The sequence below is a fragment of the Saccostrea cucullata genome, unplaced genomic scaffold (assembly GCF_032062105.1).
Source record: "Saccostrea cucullata isolate Sc308-1 unplaced genomic scaffold, CSIRO_AGI_Scuc_v1 ctg2158, whole genome shotgun sequence".
Lineage (NCBI taxonomy): Eukaryota > Metazoa > Mollusca > Bivalvia > Ostreida > Ostreidae > Saccostrea > Saccostrea cuccullata.
Genome location: NW_026938387.1, coordinates 19,618 through 42,050, shown reverse-complemented (window position 1 = coordinate 42,050; position 22,433 = coordinate 19,618). Strand labels below are relative to the sequence as shown.

Here is a 22,433-nt window from a genome sequence, read left to right as displayed (position 1 = left end):
AGCTAGACTTAAGTTTTTATATAAAAATGCACCCTGTCTTGGTACACATTCTAGAAAGACCCTATGTTCTGCCTTGATACAATGTTATTTTGACTATGCCAGTTCTTTTTGGTATTGTGGAATAAACAAACAACTTACACAGATTACAAGAAACCCCGAACAAAGTAGTGCGGTTCATTTTAAACCTTAGATTAAGAGAGATTATTTCTGTTAATATTTTACCCTTTTTAAATATGTTAAGAGTGGAGGATAGAGCTAAACAATTTAGATTAAATCATGTTTTATTTCAATAGAATAGATCAACAACACAGTATTGGCAGTCTTTGCCATGGCTTTACTTTACTAATACATGTTGAAATGAAATTTGACAAACACTATATCAAATCAGTATATCATTGCATTATGTTATATAGGTGATCTACATCGACACAATAAACAACATATCAATCAACATTTTCAATCAATGAGTTTTTCAATCAGTCAATATGACAATCAATCAGTTCATCAATGTTTTCAAGCACTCAATGTATTCCATAAAAGTGTCAATTAAAATAAGCCCAATTATTGGCCACAGACCTGGAAGAAAACAGAATCAGTGGCAGGCTTAAGCAAAATTCGGCCATATGTCTTCATGTATGATAAATAGATTAATATATTACATGAAGACATCCGCCACAAGCGGACAAAATTCTGCCCTAGTACCATGACAGGGAGACTGTTTTTACACAGAGGGAGGTGGAGGATAAATACTGGCGTTATAGCGTTGACGTACATAGCTGTAGACCTGCAAAATTGGTATTCCGTTAGAATACGGCATGTTACAGGTATGATGATAACCGTTACAATCTAATGTAAGAATTGAATGCATTAGACCTCCACCTACCTTTGGACTTAATGTCCTCATCAGAAACACCTTGTGAATATAAATGAGTAGCCCCACCTATTCTGAATGAGTGTGATTTGAATATAGATGTGTCTAAACCAATGAATTTCACGGCTTTGTGTAGGAGTGATGTGAACTGATATTTGGTGAGAGGTTTAGCGTTGATATGGCAGAATAATGGGCCCATGCTCAAATAAAGATGCACTTTGAGGATTGTATGTAATTTGTAATGTGGTATCCCTACGATATTGATCATTTTTTGAACCTTTGATAAACAAAGAAATTTTTTCTTCATCAATGGTGAAGTCTTGGAAAAATAGTACTGGTGTAAGGTTACTGGTGAAAGCAAATTCACTAATATGCAGCAGTGCAAAAAATGCTAAATAAAAAGCAGTTGAAAACATTGTGGCTTCACAGGTGTTTAAAAAAAAACTCTTGGAAGAATTGATACCATTTGATGCAATATTTGTAGGGAAATTAGGGATCTAAGGTCTTTTGCTGGATTTAGCCTTCGGAAGCCTTCCAACATTTTCTTAACTAGAAAGGCTTTAGTGTTGCCCAAACCCCCCTCTAACTGGATTTTGTAACTGATACCACTTAAGTAACATCTTGCTGTGGCATGTGATATATGGTTTGTATGGAGGTATGCAATGTTATTAATAATCTGATGGACTGGTGGAGGCCAAGTCAAGGCAAAATTATATTTAGAGCGGAAGGTTTCAAAAGAGTTAATGCCCTTCTGATATGTTGAAGCAGTATTTAAGATACTGCTGCTTCGAGCAAACTTTCTACACGTCGTTTAAGAGAGTTATCAATGCCGGAAGTATAGTGACTGGAATCATGTCTGCCTGAGGAGCCAAGTTTCTGAATCTTTCCCACTGAAATCGAGAAATTGAATCCGCGATAGAGTTTTGATAACCTGGAACATGGATAGTTTAAATCTGAATGTTATGCCTAATGCAAAGCAATATCAATGGCCTTAAAAGTGTCATGACCCTTTGAGACTTGCTTGTTTGGGTATTAAGAATATAAACCAAAGCAATGTTGTCGGTATTTATCAATAATTTCTTTGCTGCAAAATAATCCGCCCAAACCCAAATAGCCAACAGAATTGGTACTAGTTCTAAAAAGGTGATATCTCTTCGAATATCTGGGCCCCATGATTCTGGCCAGGAAATAACTGCCCAGTGATTCTGAAAAATTGCACCTCCACCATAGGAACCGAAATTATCGGTAAAAAGGTTAAGGGACTCGTTACTTGACCAGGATAGTTCAGGGAATGGAGAGCGCCCGTTGTAGTCTTTAAAAAATGTTAGCCAAACCTTAGAGTCATCCTTAACGGCTTGGGTAACCTTTATCAAAAAGTAATGTTTCTTAATGCCAATTGTTGCATTGTAAAACCTGCAATTAAATGCTCTGCTACCTGGGATGGCTTTTGAAAAAAGTTTAGGGACCCACAAAGTGATTCCATTTCCTTGAGTGTTACTTTTTTGGATGAAAGCAGTGAGGTAAGCTTATACTGTAGTTCTATAGCTTTGTTGTCAGGAATAAAGATTACCTGTTCTACTGTGTCAATCCCTAACCCTAGGAAACGCAATCTTGTACAGGGACCCTCGTTTTTTTTTTTATCATTTATTGGGACGCCTAGTTCGCCACAGGTTAGCTTAAATGTTTCAGCGAGTTGAGAACATTGTGGAGTATTTTGACTCCCTGCAAATAAAAAATCATCTAGGTAATGAATAATGTTTTGATTTTTGGCTTTTTGTGCTACTAACCAGTGCAGGAATGATGAGAATTTTTCAAATGTTGAACAAGCTATGGAACAACCAAATGACATGCTCATATCATAATAATATTTGTCTTGAATACACATACCTAATAAGGAAAAATCTGTAGGGTGGATTGGTAATAATCTAAATGCACTTTCAAATCCATCTTACAGAGTAATGCCCCTTTCCCATTTTTTTGAATCATGGAAATTGCTTGGTCGAAAGAGCTGAATTTGTTCATTGATACTATTACCGATTGGTGCCGACAGGTTTGAAATCAACCTCCACCCCCCCCCATCTTTTTTAGGCAACACTCCGACCGGGTTGCATCTAAGGTTGGAGTGGAGGGGGGGGGCTAGGGAAAGGGTCTGCCATGCGACCTAAGCTTATGTCTTTTTTAATAATTGACAATAATTCTTGCACGTGTTCCTTAGCAGACTTCATGTTTTTTGGTTGTAAATAGTCTTGAGGGCCTGCATAATTCAGATAAAAACCAGATGTAAAACCATTGAGTAACAATTGGGCATCTTGAACTTGAGGGTACAAAGCTAGGTATTTCTGTAATACTGGGAGCTTAATTGGAGTAAAACCTAGGCGTGTTAAATCTTGGTGTTGGTGACTGGTATTGCCTTGGGCGATAGGGACGAAAATTCGAGGAAGATTGATGGGCATAATTTTGCTGTCCTGCAGTTGGGCGAGTTAGATTTAATCTTGTGTTAGACTGTTGGTAGTTGGTATTAGGCATTGAAGATTTAGTAAGTGTAGACTAGTAGGCCAAGCAGTGTACACGTGGATGGGTCTTGTTACAGTGCATGCATGCATGTTGATAAAAACACTGTGATTTGGAGCATGAGCCTTTGAGATTGTAATCAAAGCATTTAATTGATGCATTTAGTTGTGGAGCATTGAGGCTGGGTTGGGCCTGCATATATATTAGCAACAACTCTGCGTCGACTGAGCCAAGTGATGTATTTTTGGACATTTTGAGACGGAACTGTCTGTCATATTCAAGCCAATTAGCATTTGTGTTTCGGCTGTAGCCTAGGCGCACTGTGTGTATATATTTCAATATGCCCTGAATATCTGAAGGATGCCTAGCTAGGTATATACTAGCGAATATCAAAAAGACATCAACCCAACTTTGCATTGTAATGATTTTGGTTGTTTTGGTTTTTGGTTCGATGACCAATTGCCCTTCAACAATTGAGAATTTATGTGTATCTTGATTATCTATTTCTGAAATAATAACTTTTGCCAAATCAATATATTGCTTTGACCAATTTTTTTCTTTGATGGCCTGGGGGACATGAACCCCAAGCTCATCCGTAATATTAATTAAAGGGTTTTCACCTGATGTCAAGGATTACTCCGTTGTAATATCCCCTATAGAAAGTGGATAAGAGGTTGCCACTGAGGATTCGGAGTTCACGCTAGCTGAATGAGGGACTTCAGGAAGTTGTGGGACTTCAGGAGGATTAAGGGTTGCCACCGATGAATTAGCAGTCTGGCTGGCTGGCTGTGACACCTGGGTTGCCGTGATCACGGGGGCCGTGTCTGCAATGGACCTGTCAGTTGGGGTCCTGACAGGCCTAGCATAGGGTGACTTGGATTTTCTTTTGCTACATCGCAACATTCCCTAGGAATTCGTAAGACTAATATATTTACTGTTATAACATGCATGGTAGCCTAAGGCTAGCTAAGCGGGCCTGCACGGGCCCGACGAATATTACCGTTGGGTAATATTATAAAATCATGAAGTGCAGGTTTTACTGTGTTTCAAAATCATTATAATTCATTATAATTGTAAATTCTTATTCGTAAACAGAAGAACCTTAAGTTTTCTTTAAAATTCAAACAAACCATGCAACAATGATGGCGGCAAATGCCGAGAGGATGATGGTGGAGCTGGAATCTGTTACCAATTTTACAAGCCTAAATGACGTCAACCAAATCAAAATAAATAGAAGTAAGTACGTACCGTTGCTTTGATGACCTAAATACTTTAACAAAATTATAGAATGGCTAATAAAGTTTGAAGGATTCCTTCGATGGTAGTTAGTCTGTTGAATTTTGTTGAGAAGAATTTCCAGAAAGAATTTGCAATTGGCGCGCGCGTAGTATATATGCTGGTATAAAAGGGAGATGGTGTCAAAGTTTAATGATTTTGAAGGGTAGTGTCAAAAGTCAATGATGTTTAAATGTTGCAAGAGTTATGCCTCTTTATCTATGTTATAAAAGTTTATCTACTCATTTCTATAATACAACTTAACTCATATTGAGTTAAGTTTGATTAATATATATCATGGTTATGCACCAGCTTACCTCCATGAACATTTTGTATTAAATAATATCACATGAAGTGCAACAAATAAGAATTTTATTATACCAAAGATAAAAGGGAAAGAGTCTTCATGTTTTTTATGCGCCCAGATCGATAAATCCCGGGCGTATATTGTTTTTGTCCTGTCTGTTTATCCGTTTTTCTTTCTGTCTGTTGTCAACTTTAACCTTTGCCATAACTTTAGAACCATAAGAGACAGGGACTTAGAACTCTCTTTCCAGAGTAGCGCAGACAATAAGATAAGACATGTAAAGTGACCTTTACTGTATTTAAAGCTTGCTGTGATACAGATCTAAATTGTGAAAGACAGTGGTTCTTTTATTGTTTGCACAAGAAGTAATGGCATTTACATAAAAATATTTGATCAACTGACACAGCTCATTTCTTCCCTTTCAGATTGATATTTGATATACTTCGACTATCTTAACTAGGTGTTTCTCGCTTTGTTTACAAACATAAGTAATGTTCTACCAGGTATATATAAACACTTCATCACTAGTTATCCCTGGAAAATTGCACTGGTCATTAGCATACTGGATCAGCGCAAGGATTAATTTATTTATATACCACTAACACGTCAGTCTTGTAAAAATAACCTCGTTTGTACAATATTTAATTGTGTAAATTTTCTTTCAAAATATATTTTCAAATTATTTAAAATAAGTTGAAATAGTTGAAAATACTAGTATTCATTGACTTAGCAGTCAAAACTCTGTTTGCACAATATGTCACAATTTTTGACTGCATGCATGCCCCTTGCACTATTTTCTCTCGCGGATTGACACAAATTCCAGAAAAATAAAATAATAAGTATTTAAATTTATAAACACTTCAAATCATATCAGAAAACATATTCTTATTCTGTAGCACATGAATATTGTAAATAAGCCAATATTATACAAGAATCTGTATGCAAAATACTCAAACGAAAACGTGATTAGCTTCGATTCATGGAGAATCCCTTACCAATAACAAAACTTGAGTTGATGCCATCAACTCGTAAAAACCACATTACCTGGACAAAAAACCTTGCCTCCTCTCAGGGAACAGACCATAATACTAATGGGTCACGCACCTTGGATTAGGTACTCGTGACACGTGATAACCTTGTACTGATTGGGAAGAATAACCCAGAGAGTACTGTTTCCCATGACTCCATTTCCCTTTGATAATTCCGAGTACGCATTGGCCATTTTGACTTCAAAGACTCTTTAGAAGTTTAATTAGTTTTTATCAGGAAGAGTATTTAATCTTACCTGCACAATTTACTCATTATTAAGAGCGAGTCTACGAGAAAATCATGCAAAATTAAAAATTTGTTACACTAGTCACATTTTAAAAAGATGATTTTAAATACATTATTTTGAAGAGAATGGACCTATATAACTATTGTGAAAAAAATTTTAACAAAGGTGTCCTCCTAATCGAGATAGCCCCGAATCTATTTATAGCCCACTGGTGGGCTGGATTTTCAAGGAAAAATAGCACTTTTATAAGCCCTTCAAAAAAATAAAATGAATCAATGTTGAAAAATTTTGTGTTTTATGTTGAATTTATAAGTATAACTTTTTGTTTGTAGTGGAATTTTGTTTACCAGATCTTATTAATTTGGGAAATTCAAAAGGTTTTATAAAAGAAAATTCACTTGACTTTTTATATCTCTATGAGAAACGCAGTGCTGTGTTTGATACAACGGGTGAACTTTTGTTTATAATTATCTATCTGATTTATTTAGTTATTTTACACAACATATTTCAAGGAATTTCTTGGATTTACAATGAATCTCGAGATATACACATTTGAATCTCTTTATTTTTTACCGAATTATCGATCTTTTCGAACTCTTCAGTGCATGAAGAGTAAAAAAGTCATTATTTACATGGAGGGAAAATGGCAGCGATGTCGTCGGGTATGTGTGATTTTGGTGAAGATTGTGAAGAAACGGCGATATATTATTTGAACGGCTGTGTTAAAAAAACCTTTCACCACCTCAGATATTTGGACTCTTAACTCTAAGGGTATAGATCTGCCCGAAAGTTATTTAATTCTATCCAGAGCAGGTATCGATGTAATCACATTAGCACAGCTAAACAAGAAAATTTGCCAAAGAATCAGATACGCGCTTGGTCTGTACTGGAAACGGGGCGAGAGATATTGTGTACATCCCTTTCATGGTTTATCTAAAACGAAACCAGACTGAGGCATCACACCAGTTTTGAGCCGGGAATTTGGGCGTCTACAGCTATCAGTCCCAATAGATGAAGGTAATAAGAAATTCGTCAAATTGACCAAGTTATGAAATAATATCCTTGAATTATTATACTTTAACTTGATTTTTTTCCTAAACAAGTCTTGAATATATATGATTCCTAAACTTGCTACTTATGTAGTTAAAAGTTTATGGCAACAAAATGACATAACAATAGGTTTAGCCATGTCCAGTCCAAAGACTATTTCTACCTACGTAGGTATTAATAGCTACGTAGGTATTTAAAGCTACCAAAAGTAGCTATTTTTACCTACTTTATATAATTTATGCATTTTGCGACCAAAAGACCAAACGGCTCAACATGGTAAATACCATATTTTTTGATATGGTCACACTGATGATGAATACGACAAAACTTTTGCAAAAAAATGATTACTTCCTGAATCGGCAATTTTACATTAGTTTCTATGCAAAATTGATTATATACGAAGTTTTCATTTTTTGGCCAAATTTTTGTCATATTCATCATCAGAGTGACTGTATCAAGAAAGTGTGTGCTCACCATTTTGCGCCGTTCCTGCATTTGGCCTCAAAATGCAAGTAAAGCAGAAAGTGGGTAAAAATAGCTACTTTGGGTAGCTTTAAATACCTACGTAGCTATTAATACCTACGTAGGTAGAAATAGTCTTTGGACTGGACCTGTTAGCTGCAGCAGATCTACAACTCTCCGAAAAAATACATATTTATGACAATCCCGGAGAGCTATTGTGCTAGTTATAATAATCTAACTGTGTCTTGGAACACGCCCTCACCACAGTTAGAATACGTCCCATATACTTGCAATGTAGCAAATCGGAGTGGATCCACTCCGAAATGATTTTGAAGAATATAAAAGGATTTGCACTGGAAATAACTAATAAATTAATCAAAACAAACCTTTTTGAGATTGCATTTAATTATGCCTTTTTACCCAAAATACAATCCATATAAAGGCAAAAATCCAATAAATTTTGTCAACATTTTTCTGCCATGTTTACAATCGGAACTCTCTAGATTGTTCATAGTAAACAGTGGTAAATGCACTGATTACGAGTTATCACCCTTGTTTCTTTTGCTACGTTACGGATACACGGAACAAATTCTATCGTTAAACCGGGTCCGTAGGACATTTACCATTTTAACGATAGAAGATTCTATCTACTATTGTGCCACCCATTGAAAAAAAATGGATATTCATTGCATACAAAATGTTGCACATAGTTCTGGATTCTTCCAAATTCTTACCTCAGTCAGACAGTAGGAAGAGCTAAATTGTTCAAATCATGACCCCAGGGGGTTAGGCGGAGCCACAATGGGGAATCAAAGTTTTACATAGAAATATAAAGGAAAAATCTTTAAAAATCTTCTTCTCAAGAACCACTGGGCCAGAAAAGATGAAACTTGTTTGAAATCATCCTGGGTTAGTGTAATTAGTCTAATAAGTCTAATTATGATCAGTGGGTTAGGGGGGTCACAATATGTATTACAAGGGGGAAATCTGGTTAAGAACAGAATGGTCAAAGCCATTCAGGTAACGATGTGGGCCGTGAGCCTCTTGTTTTTCTTTTGTTTTTTTTTTTTTTGTTCGTTGGAGTTGGTAAATTGACCAAATTATGCACGCCAAACAAGACACTTATTGATATTGGATTTGTCCCTTATTATATACAGGTCCATATTTGACCTGCACCAGATTTGTATTTTTTGAACTTGAATACTGTTTGTTATTTCCATATATTTTCTTTTTACTTAGACAGAGTTGAGCAGCTGACCTATTCAACCATTGCCTCAATACCTCCACTTAATCTTAGAGATTGCACTGAAGTCAACGGTATGATGTTTATGAATGGTTTCATTAAACTTTCAGACTATGCAAAATCATTAATAAGAAAAAAATCTTGTATCTTTAAGTTGCAGGAGTTTTTCAGGTGACATTTTTCTATTAAAATTTGTCTGTCATGTGTAGATTATAAATTTTACAATTCATGACCCCTGAGGGGGGTAGGGTGGGGGTGCACAATATAAATTTGCAAGGGGGGAGATCTGGTTAAGAACAGCATCATGGCTAAAGTTCCTGGGCAAAGGGTGAGCAATGTGGCCCATAGGCCTCTCTTTTTGTGATTACTAATAATTTTATTTAAAGTTTAAATACATCATAAGAAGAATTTTCTACAATTTTAGATGTTAACAACAATGCTAATCCTGCTGAAGAAACCTCAGGCAGCAGAACAGTTTGACAGTGTCCAAGCAATAGCCAATGAACCAGAATAAATGGCTGTGACTGAAACTCATTTGGCCGGTTGCGTACCCATGGTTCAGATAAGTACAGCTCAATGGTTGATCCGTGGATCACGTAAGCCGGGTTTAAACCCCAGTTGAGTCGGGATTACCTGAGTCGCATTTCTGTTGCACGCTATAAAACTGAGTAAGGTTTACCTAATCTTGACTTACTCGTATAAAATGTTGAAGGATAATAGGTTCCCTAATATTACTGCACTTTGAAACAAGTTTTAATACTAGTAAATGGTTGAAAATTAAAAGGATATATTTAAAAACAATGATATATATTGATGTTAAATTGTAAATTGATAATGCTGAAAAAATGCTATCACGTTACGCACGGTGTTGGTGTCAAAGAACTATATGCGGTATATTGCATATATTTGCCCCCCACAAAAGTCAAATTTTGAAAACTTCCTGAAATGTGCTGAATTCAATAAATTGTATGAGAAATATAAATTAAGAGAAAATATTATAGTGTCAAAGCAGTGTATTCACAATTTTTGTTTTTATGGCGTCACAAACTAGTCCGATTTTATATCCTTTTTCAGAAAGAGGACAAAATGGACAAAATTTCAACAATTCTAGCTTTAAAATTTATAGAGCGCAAGTTTGTTCAGGAACAATATTGACATATTTCATTGATATTATCATTCTACACATTATACATCAAAATATTGATCCTGAACACACATGCGCTCGGTGATTTTTACTCAAAATATCGACGAAATATGTACATTTTTCTGTACAATTCATAAAAAACTGAAATTTATGTCATGTTTGTGACGTCATTACGTACATATGGCGTCATTACTTATGAAAATATTCAGTGTTTTGAAGTCAGCATATACTCCCCTGTTTAAGAACTTAATTAAATATATCCCCATCAAAGTTTGATTTGGGGGGCAAATATTGGTTATTACCGAATAAAGTTCTTTGGTAACGTTATAAATGACGTTTAACGTCGCGTAAACGGAACGTAAAATTACTCATATCAGTGAGCGACTTGGTAAAACTCAGCATGAAGGTATCCCTGGGTTTTATATAGTTAAAGACACTTTTTATTTACACTATTATAGAGTAATGCATGTCAATATTCCCTATAGAAGGAAAATCAATAGAAAGCGTCACCAATACCGTGCGTAACATATTTTCAATTTACATGATTTAACTCAAATCACGGCATCTTTCATCGAAACTCAAACCATAAGAAAATATAAAAACGCAAACAGAATACAGCTTTTGCATAAGACTGAAAAGAAGAAAACATGAATGGGGTCTTTGGAATAAGTAAATTAGAAACAAGAAACAAAATCAAAACACAGGTAAATAATAAAGCAAAAATGTATAAATTTAGATTTTTACTTTAAAATCAAATGAAAAAAAATTATAAGACATTATTTTTGAGAAAACACTAAATTATTATCTATGTTTTCTGTAGAATTTTATACAGCGGCAAAATTATAGGGGACGAACATACCCTCCCCCCCCCCCCCCCCCCCCCCCCCCCCCCGTGCCCGGTTCCTCCGATCCGGCCCTGTAGATAGCCTGATTCACTGATAACTGAAAGACTTTTTATCCTCATGAAATTCGGCATTATTAGAAATTATTGGAATGTGTATCATCAGCTGTTCGAAAGTTTAAAATTCGTAATTTGATTTAAATTTGGTATATTAGAGAGTTTCCATAAAATTCCTGTTTATGTACATTTATGCATTTTAATTAAAAGTATCTTCCAAAACTTCATACTACAGCTAAATCAGTGTGAAAACGGCACATTGAACAGTTGTTGAAGAGGTGTGCAAAAAGAAAAATCCCCATGTTGCTGCAACATGGCCAAAAAATTATTTTGTAGAATAGCTTTTTTTGATAATGCAAAATATATCAATGCAATCATAATTGCCATAAAACATTTCTGCAACATCGAAATATTTCAAAATGTCGAAATATTCTACCTAAAAATACATGGAAACCTTGTAAAGCTGGGTTTAAACCACCTCTACACCAGGTTCAGAATTTACCGTAATTCTGAGCCGTACTCAGCCAATCCTTACATGCGTGCAACGCGAAAACTTGGATTTAAACCCGGAATCATTGATCGTAGGTTTAAATCTGAGATACGCAACCGGCCAATTAAGTTCAATATTTTTGTACCGTAGTTTTACTTATATTGTTTATATAAATAATACCTGTACTCAGATGTGTATCCCTCATATAATTACATTTAATTCATTGACATTTATTAAAGTGGGAATTGAACAACTTCGAGGGTTTCAACAAACTATATCATTTTGTTGAGATGTTATTTCAACTAAAAAACGGTTTTATTGTTGTTTTGTGGATTATAAGAAGGCTTTTGACTCCATCATTAGGGAAAAATTATATAGAAAACTGAAGTATTATGGTATTATGGTATACAAGGGAAACTTCTTACAATTATTCGTTCCATGTATTCTAGAATTAGAAGCTGTGTAAAATCCTCTGATCGTATATCAAATTTTTTTGAAAGTCATGTTGGTCTTTTACAAGGGGAAGTTTTATCGCCCATGCTGTTTGTATTATATGTTAATGATCTTGAGAATGAGTTCATAAAGCAGGGTAACACGCCTACTGATTTGCAGCTATTAAGCCTTTATCTTTTAATGTATGCAGATGATATGGTATTGTTTTCAGAATCAATTGATGAATTACAGAGCATGTTAAATACACTAGAAATATATACGCACGAGTGGGGTCTAGATGTAAATGTATCAAAAACTAAAGTTGTTGTTTTTAGAAATGGTGGGAAAGTCCACGCAAATGAAAAATGGACCTATAATGGTGAAAATATAGAAATAGTAGACCAGTTTGTCTATTTAGGCATTGTGTTTAACTTTAACTGTAAATTCCTTAATGCCCAAAAACAATTAGCGGCACAAGGTCGCAAGGCCATGTTCGCTCTTAAATCAACAATGAAGCAGCTTTATTTAAATCATTGTACTTTGTTTTCTATTTTTGATACCTATGTGTGTAGTATCTTAAACTATGGATGTGAAGTTTGGGGATCCCACAAAGGCCAAGACATTGAAAAGATTCATCTTGAGTTTATACTATATGTACTCGGTGTTCGTAAAACTACAAACACGTCCATGTTGTACTTTGAGACAGGACATCTACCCATGTACCTTATTCGTATGTATCGAATGTTTAAATTCTGGTTTAAATTATTACAGTCTGAAAATTGTATATTAAGAGCTGCTTATGATTGGTCTTATTATAGTTGTGAAAATGATAAGCAAAATTATCAAAGTTGGGCAAAATTTATCAAGGAGCAATTACATTGTTTGGGCCTTGGGTATATGTGGAACGACCAAAGGAATCTGAATAGTCGGATCTGTCTGCCAATCATTCGTCAAAGACTTAATGATCACTTTATACAGACCCAATATAGCAAAATGCAAATAGAATCAAATGTTATATTTATAAACATTTAATCGACAATTTTTGCTTGCAATATTATTTAGAAAAATCGATACCTAAGGTGTACAAAAAATGTATTTCTAAAATGAGGTTGTCTTCGCATAATCTGTTTATTGAAACTGGTAGGCATAAAAATATAACAAGAGACAAAAGATTCTGTAAAATATGTACTACAGAAATTGAAGATGAATACCATTTTTTACTTGTTTGCCCAATTTATTCAACATTGCGGACAAAGGTTTTGAAAAAATATTATTGGTATAGACCATCTATGTACTAATTAATACAGTTGCTAAGTGTGAATAATGTAAAAGAACTATGTAGTTTAGGGAAGTTTATCTATAAAGCCCTCGCGCTTAGAAATGATTTAATAATGTAATGGTGTGTCATTTGCTGATTTGTTACTCCTATATTATTATATGATTGATATGATTATATCTGCTTTATAACATGTCATTCTCCATATGAACTGTAAAGACTGTTAAAATGAGTTTATATGTATATATGTGCATGTTTCATAAGGGTTTACAAGACTGACCAGCCATAATTTCCTTTATTTCTTTTGTTTATATTGTATAAATGCTATAAGACGTATGTCTTTTGCAATAAAGAATTGAATTGATCCCATTGAGTACAATACAGTCTTATTTTTCCTTGTGTAACTAGTGCAATCTTATTTTTTGGTTAATTTATAAGGTTATTACATTTTTGAAATTTTTTCTGCTTAAAATTAAAACAAAGAACTTCATGGATGATGATTATTGTTTTTTTTGTCTGATGTAATAGGCAATCATTTGATCTACAATTTATATATGCATGGGATATGTGCCAAAAAGGATTTGGATTTTAAATGCAATCATTTGATGTAAATTTATAATTGTTTATTACGTTTTATTTTTTTATTTTACATGAGATACATACATGTGCCAAAAATGTTAGACCATACATGATAACAATCATTTGATGTAAATTGTAATTGTTATTGATTATTAAGTGTTGATCTTTCGTTTTTATAAATACGCATGAAGTATGTGTCAAAAGAATTTGGATTTTATATGCAATCATTTGATGTAAATTTATAATTATTTATTACTTTTTATTTTACATGAGTTATGTGCCAAAAATGTTTGACCAAGCATGATAACAATCATTTGATGTAAATTGTAATTGTTATTGATTATTATATTTTATTTTAATATACACAAGGTATGTATCAATAAGATACATACATGTTCTTGATTATGTATTTTTGTTTTTTTATTATTTTTTATATACATGATATATGTGTCTGAAGATATTAAGACTTTTTTTATGAAATGTTTTCTGTTGACTTTATTAAACAATCAATATAAATGTCTGTTCTTATTTGAGTCAAATATATATTAATGATGTTAAGAATATTGTTCAGTGGAAAATTCTGGAATCATTTAATTCCCCAGCTTTCTGTAAGATATTGTGTGTGATTTTAAAACCTTCTGCTTATCATCATGTAGGCGGAGTCAGATCTTGAGCTTTCTGTAAGAATATAAGAAAACACTGCATATTTGGTATATATCATCTAGTGTATTTAACATTGGATCTCGAGCCTTCTGTATGAACATTAAGTAAATGCTATCAAGTCTTATTACCAGTGGGTAGAATTAATTTACATATTTGGCAGACTTGTATAGTACAGTGGGTAGGGCTATTTATAATATGGGTGGAATCAGATCTTGAGCCTTCTGCATATTTGATAAATATTTAACAGTTGAGTGGGTAGGACTAGTCTCCAAGCCTTCTGCTAAATTTTCATATTTTGTAGACTTATGCAGTAGAATGGGTGGATCTAAAGTGTGCTAGTATCAAAATACTACTACTACTATATCATCCGATTCTTCGCCCTTCAAAATTATACAAAGGCATGCAACATTTTTTAAGTACACTATTGATGTTTATAACATTTTTCTTTAGTAAAAATTATTTATAAGCATACTCATACGAATTTTATCATGAAGTCAACTATAATTCTTTTATTCATGTTGATTAAATCCAAGTACCGAAATATATTCCTTTATGTGGTTTTTAAATCATTCATATATATTTACTTTTATTATTTGAAATAATGTGTTACGTACATTTTATCGAACAAATGACTTTTACATCTTTATTTCTTTTATCTATAGGCTTTTGCTTTAGAGGGTGGATTCTCCTGTTCATTTCTTTCATTCGTGGGACTTAACTATATGCGTGATTAAATTCAATGGATCCGTTACTTTTTGGAACTTATTAGTGTAAGACAGACGCGTACTTAGAAGGACCTGTATGTGATTACTGTGACCCACTTTTAACTAGGAATATAAATTTTGTCAAGCAGTGATTTTTGAGTGTCAGTGATTAAATCCGAATTTGTGTTTATCTTAATTATACATGTCATCTTACAATCATTTTACTAAATTACAACTTATATAAATATTACGCAACTTGAATAAATTTTATTAGAATTTGAAATGTATTTGTTTATAAAGCAAAATGTAAAATGAATTCAACGTGATTTCAACCAAATATCAACGTTTGTACAACCGAAAAAATTCAACCAAATCTCAACCTAATATCAACCAATGTTCACTTTTGTTCAATGTTGATATTTGACGTTAAAACAACGTTTAAGCTTCAACGTTGCCTCAACTTTCATTTGCAACCAAAAATTCAACTCATTTTCAACGTTTATTCAACGTTGAAAATTGACGTAGAAACACCGTCATGTCTCAACGTTGCCTCACCTTTTTTATGCAACCAAAATTCAACGTTAAAATGCCTGCTGGGAATACACCTGTAATTTTTACTTAATTTAAGATAACCAACTTAGCAAGTATCAATGCCAGCTGCTGTGTATGAGGCAATGTCGCTGAGCGAACTTACGATCAAGCGGGGAATAGAGGACATGAAAGAAATTGACGATCGATACACCGCCAAGTACTCCCCATGTAAGTTAAAGCATACAGACGATTTTATCTCTTTAGAAATGTGATTTACGTCCAAGAATTTTTATTATTATAAAACAAGAGGCCCATGGGCCTTATAGGTCACCTGAGCATTATGCAACAACTTTCTAGTGATTAAATTTAATTCATCATAACAATACACTTAGCAGTTGCTTAGTTTGTTTACTCAATACCCATACACAAGGTAGGGGAACAAAAAATGTATTTCAACTAATCAGCCATATTCAGCAATAATCAGTAGTGCCCCTACTACACATGAACCCCTGACCCTAAGGCCTTGATATTTGATTAATACCAAGGAGCAGATTTCAAACCATTCATTCATTTTCAGTATATAAGTACACCCCCCCCCCCCCATATTACCCCTGACCCTGGGGCCTTGAAATTCACAATTCTGGAAGATTAGGGCCCTTGTAGATAATAACTATAAAGGTAGTTCATCTGCTTAATACCCTAGAGCAGAGAAGAAATTTTTTTTAAAGATTTAATGAATTTTCACTATATAATCTATAGAGCCCTGCACTAACACCAAAACCCCTGACCCTGGGGCAATAAAATTCATAATTTTGGTAGAGGCACTCTTGCTCATCATAACTAGGCACTTAGTTAGTTTATTTAATACCCAGGAGCAATGAAGAAGATTTTCAAAAAAATCCTGTATTTTCACTATATAATCAATAGAGCCCCACCCTAACACCAGAACCCCTGACACTGGGGCCATAAAATTCACAATTTTGGTTGAGACACTCTTGTTCATCATAACTATGCACTTAGTTAGTTTATTTAATACCCAGGAGCACAGAAGAAGATTTTGAAAGAACTCATGTATTTTAACTACATAATCTATCGAGCCCCCTCCCCCCCCCCCCCCAGCGCTAGAACCCCTGACCCTTGGGCCATAAAATTCACAATTTTGGTAGAGCCACTCTTGCTCATCATAACTATGCACTTAGTTTATTTAATACCCAGGAGCAGAGAAGATTTTCAAAGAATTCATGTATTTTCACTATATAATCAATAGAGCCCCCCCCCCCCCCTAAATACCAGAACTCCTAATCCTGGGGCCATAAAAATCACAATATTGGTAAAGGCACTCTTGCTCACCATAACTAGGCACTTAGTTAGTCAATTAATACCCAGGAGCAGAGAAGAAGATTTTCAAAGAATTCATGTATTTTCACTATATAATCAATAGAGCCCCACCCTAACACCAGAACCCCTGACCCTGGGGCCAAAAAAATTCACAATTTTTGTAGAGGCACTCTTGCTCATCATAATTATATACTTTGTTAGTTTATTTAATACCCAGGAGCAGAGAAGAAGATTTTCAAAGAATTCATGTATTTTCACTATATAATCAATAGAGCCCCACCCTAACACCAGAACCCCTGACCCTGGGGCCATAAAATTCACAATTTTGGTAGAGGCACTCTTGCTCAACATAACTATGTACTTAGTTGGTTTATTTAATACCCAGGAGCAGAGAAGAAGATTTTCAAAGAAATAATGCATTTTCACTACCTACTTATTTAGCCCCACCCTAGCACTAGAACCCCTGACCCCAGGGCCATGAATTTCACAATTTTGGTAGAGGACTCATTGCTGATGACATTCATGCAAACAGTTTGACTGCTTGATGCCCAGGAGTAAAGAAGAAGATTTTTAAAGATTGCATTCATTTTAGTGGTTTTGGCCCCACCCCTCAGGCCCCTGGGGGGCAGGGATCATGAAATTCACAATTTTTGTTCCCCTTCACCCATAGATGCTTTGTGCCAAATTTGGTTGAAATTGGTTCAGTGGTTGCAGAGAAGAAGCTGAAAATGTTCAAATGTTAACGCACAACGCACGACGCACAACGCACGACGCACGACGACAGACGAAAACGGATAGCAATAGGTCACCTGAGTTTACTCAGGTGACCTAAAAAATTATTGGAGATAAAGAGTTATTTTCATTAAACTACAGATTAAAGTTGGTACTAAACGAAGAGCGCGTGTTGAAGACGAAACCGACAATGTTTTCCTGTAAACGTAAAGGGAAAAAAATCAAACTCTGGAACACTTAGTTTTAGTTGTTTTGTAATCAAATATATATACGTTTTAATAATGTTATCATTCTGTTTGATATATACTTTTTATCAGTAGGAGATTGAGAATTCAACAAGTTGCATGTTAAAGATGTTGAAGATGGAAACGATACTGTCTTATCCTCTTATCTTGACGAGAGATAAGCCCATAACGCGACAAATATGAAGGTGAAAATCTAATTCTCAGTTATATCAAAATTTTCCTTAATATTTCATCTAACATCAAAGTGAACTTTATGTAAAATCTCTACAACTTGCGCATATCTCATGAACTTGAAAGTTTTTTCCCTATGAGATATTATATACACACAAAAGATGACAAAACGGGTCATTTTTTCACACTATAACACTATTTTTTGTTATGAGTGGGTCTTCTCTCCAATTTTTGAAAGATAATCCTCAAAGTTTGCATAAAAACATACATATTTGATATCAAAAGGAGACCCAAGTTCCGGTCGTTGACTCGTCGACAGAGGATGAACCAACAGTCATAGATGTCAGTTATGGATCTGATGTGGACTTTCCTATAGAACCACTACCAGTATCTCAGAGCGACCCATGTATAGTTCAGGAGCTTTGCAGTCCTCAGACATCTACCGTTCTTGAAGCCTTTGACAGCCATTTCCATCTTGACCTTTGACAGTCATTTCCATCTTGACCGGACTTGTACCCGCATATGGAGATGTTCCACAGGAAGATCTGTGGAGGATTTACTATCTCGTTCCTATTCCAGTGATCTACGTCCTAACCTCGATGTTACAGAGGTGGTAATTCATCTCAATCTGACAGATAAAGATAATGCTCTGGATTTTCTTCAGGAGGAAACCTAATTAATCCCAAAGGACTGATAGCCAGCATTCATTTTACAATGGGAACATCTTCAGCAGTTATCTCTCTTTGCCAATGCATTCTAAAGTTAAGGAATCTACCCCACCAACCCAGCTCCAATCCAGGGGACACAGAGAACCAAACTTAGCATCAATATATGTATTTCTGCCTACTGAACTACCATACCAAATTTGTACTTGATTGGGCAACCATAAAAAAAAGTTGCACATTCATTCTTATGCATAGTTAAGGAATCTACCCCACCACCCCAGCTCCAAACCAGAAGGCATTGAGAACCAAACTTAGCATCAAAATATGTTTTCTGCATACTGACCTACCATACCAAATTTGAACTTGATTGGGCAACTATAAAAAAAAGTTATTAGGAAAAAACAGAAAATTTGTGGACGGAAGACAGACAGACGGACAGACAGAGTGATTACTATAGGGCACCCGAAAATCCTTGCGGGGCCCTAATGAAGTGAAAAGTAGCTATCACATGAAAAAGGAAGGGTGTATTAGGAGCACAAACCATATTCAGGAAAGAGGGATTAAAATCAAAGAGATCATAACTGCAAAAAGTATTGTTTTTCACGCTGACACTGCTTTTGGGCTGGAGAACCTTTAACATTATTAAATAATTCAATGTATTTTTTCCACAATAATAAACAACAAGAAATAATGCTACTTACTCTCATATATTCACGTTTTCTAAAGGCAGCTTTCATTTTTTTGGGTTGCAAGGGACGCTCTGAAGCTGCCTGGTGAGAATTAGAGTTTTTCTGTTGTACTTTTCTTGCATTAGTGTACAAAGTACAATTTAATGGATATTTGTTTTCAGTCAAAGTGAAGGTACAGGAGTGTGGAATGAAAGAAAATTCATTGTATTTGAATCCAACCTACTCAAGCTATTCCGCTACTGTTCATCTGTGACCTTATTTGCTATCAAGAAAATTTTAGGGTCCTTGGTTCAAGTTGAGCAAATATGTGGCAGTTGGGACATCATAGGGTATGGAACAGTGATCATGATTTCATCATCTATTTTACTGATTTGAAAGTTAAAACCTCTAAGGCCTTTCTTTAAATAAGTACCTGAGATATTCAATTATAGGTCACCATGACCTACTTTTTGGTCACTTTCTGAAAACCGCCGATGCATCATCTGACAAAAGTTCACGATTCTAAGACAATTATTATCAGATATAATTAAATATAGGGCCATTCCAAGTCTTAACTATGTTTAGAGTCCGCGTGGGCCTTGGTGTTTGACACCCCATATAATAAAACACACAACATCAGGAGTCCTGAATTTTATTAATTCAGCCGAATTTTTTTTAATTTCTCCGAATAATTTTTTACAGTAAGTTAGATTGGGCGTATTTTAAGCCTTTAATCCTTTGTTTTTGCCTAAAAATAGATATTTCTTCTATTAAAGCAGTTTAGTTAGCTCAAATCATTTGAAAGGCATCATTTTTATTACTTTTAAGCCTGTGTTTTATGTTTTGGCTAGTGTGTTTTTTGCGAATAGGTAGGTAGGTTTTTGAAAGATGGGTGGACGCTAAACAGAGAAAAAACTTGGAATGGCCTAGCTATCAAAGGTCAAGATGCCTAAGCTGACAAAATTTGATGACTTTAAGTCAAAAGGTACCTGAGATATTCAAACGTAGGTCATCGTGACGTACACATTGTTGGACATTCAATGAAACCCTAAGATGCCTCAACTGACAAATCTTGATGATTCCGAACCAACAAATACCAGATATAATTAAATAAAGCCATAAAATGTCAAAAGTAGGTAACATTGACCTACTTTCAGGTCGACGTCCAAAAACCCAAGGTGCCTCAACTGACAAAGTTTGCTGATTTTAGGTCAACAAGTACCAGATAGCCACAAAATGTCAAAAGTAGGTCACCATGACCTACGTTTTGGTCCTCACTCTCCGAAAACCCAAGATGCATCAACTCACAAAATTTTGATGATTCTTATCCAATAAGTACCTGAGATACTTAAATAAACAAAGCCATAAAATGTCAAAAGTAGGTCAACGTGACCTACTTTTTGGTCGAAAACTATATATGCATCGACTCGCAAAGTTTGATGATTCTAAGCCAATAAATACCTTAGATGCTTAAATATAGCCAAAAAATGTCCAAAATAGGTCATCGTGACCTACATTTTGCTCGACATTTTTCAAAGACTCAAGATGCGTCTACTGACTAATTTGGATGATCGTAGGTCTGAAATTAATCAAAATATACGTGTTCAAATATTTGAAAACAAATGTCGGTAAAATTTAAAGAGTAGGTCAAAGTGAGTAGGTCAAAGTGACCTACTTTTTCATAAATATGTTTTAAGGTCCCCAGATGCATCAAAGTACAAGATTTGATGATTCTAAACCTCCCAGTGTCTGATATAATGGGATTTAATGTTTTTAAAAAGTTAAGTCATAAAGTTAAAAAAAAAGTAGGTCACGGTGACCTACTTTTAAGTTGACATTGTTTGAAGACCCATGATGCATCAACTGACAAAGTTTGATGATCAAAGGCTTTAAAGTATCTAAAATATGCCTTCAATTCAATTTGAAAATAAATCCCCGCAAAATATTTCAAAAAGTAGGTCACCGTGACCTACTTTTAAGTTTACATAATGTGAAGTCGTGAGATGCATCAACTTACAAGACTTGATGATCCTAGTCCTTATAGTAAGCAAGATATTCCCGTTTTTAATAATTGAATATTTAGGTCAATTTTGAAGTGACCTTGAGACCACGCCCTTTGCCCCAGGGTAATTCCTTTTGCAAATTTTAATCTTTGGCTTACCCTGATCCTTGTATGTAAGTTTGGTGAAAATCTGCCTGGTGGTTATGGAGAGGAAGATTTTATAGCAACCAGTACATTTGCTTTGTTTTCCTGATTACCCCCCCCCCCCCCCTTGTTTAAGGCTCCCAACCTTTTAATACAAATTGTAGCTGAACAAGATGAAAATAATATTTTATAGCTATATATTGCCAATAAAAAATTCAGATAACCAGTCAGGAATTATGGTTTTTTTTTTAATCTGACAGAAAATGTATCAAGATTGCCTCCAGCGATTCTGGATTAATGGGCTGCTACATCACTTGACTCTTAAGAACAAAGTTAAAAAATGCATATCAATTAAAAAATTAACAGTGAAAAATTTTGAAAATCTTTGGTCACCATGGATTAATATTTTTTGAGTTATATTCATTTATCAAAACACGAACTTAACATATTTTTTGAATGAATTACAGTTCATTTAATATTTCATTCTTGTTTAAAATCAGAGAGGAAGCGTGAATGTGTGGTTAAAAGAGCTCCTAATGTAACTTGACATGACACTTTTTGAAAAAAAATGCCTCCAGCGTTTCAGATAAAGGCAATGTGTGAATGTTTATATCAGGATTATTTTTAGCTCTACTGGTCAGAGACCAGAAGAGCTTATGCGATAGTAATGCGTCCGGCGTCCGTCCGTCTGTCTGTAAACAATTTTTCAAAACGCTACTCCTCCTACAGTTTTGGTCTGATTTCAATATAACTTGG

General features: G+C 34.7%; 3 long non-coding RNA genes across 3 annotated transcripts; 2 read left to right on the top strand and 1 right to left on the bottom strand.

The window, feature by feature from the left end:
* Positions 1-638: 638 nt before the first annotated feature.
* Positions 639-4,623, bottom strand: LOC134250107 (uncharacterized). Its single transcript, XR_009988425.1, has 2 exons — positions 4,003-4,623; positions 639-784 (listed from the first exon to the last, which is right to left on the bottom strand). It is a non-coding gene; the product is annotated as an uncharacterized LOC134250107 (long non-coding RNA).
* Positions 780-1,851, top strand: LOC134250106 (uncharacterized). The gene is made up of 2 exons (XR_009988424.1): positions 780-1,288; positions 1,565-1,851. It is a non-coding gene; the product is annotated as an uncharacterized LOC134250106 (long non-coding RNA).
* A 2,124-nt stretch (positions 4,624-6,747) lies between the features above and the next one.
* LOC134250103 (uncharacterized) lies at positions 6,748-9,518 on the top strand. The gene is made up of 3 exons (XR_009988423.1): positions 6,748-7,257; positions 8,992-9,069; positions 9,420-9,518. It is a non-coding gene; the product is annotated as an uncharacterized LOC134250103 (long non-coding RNA).
* The last annotated feature ends 12,915 nt before the right edge of the window (positions 9,519-22,433 follow it).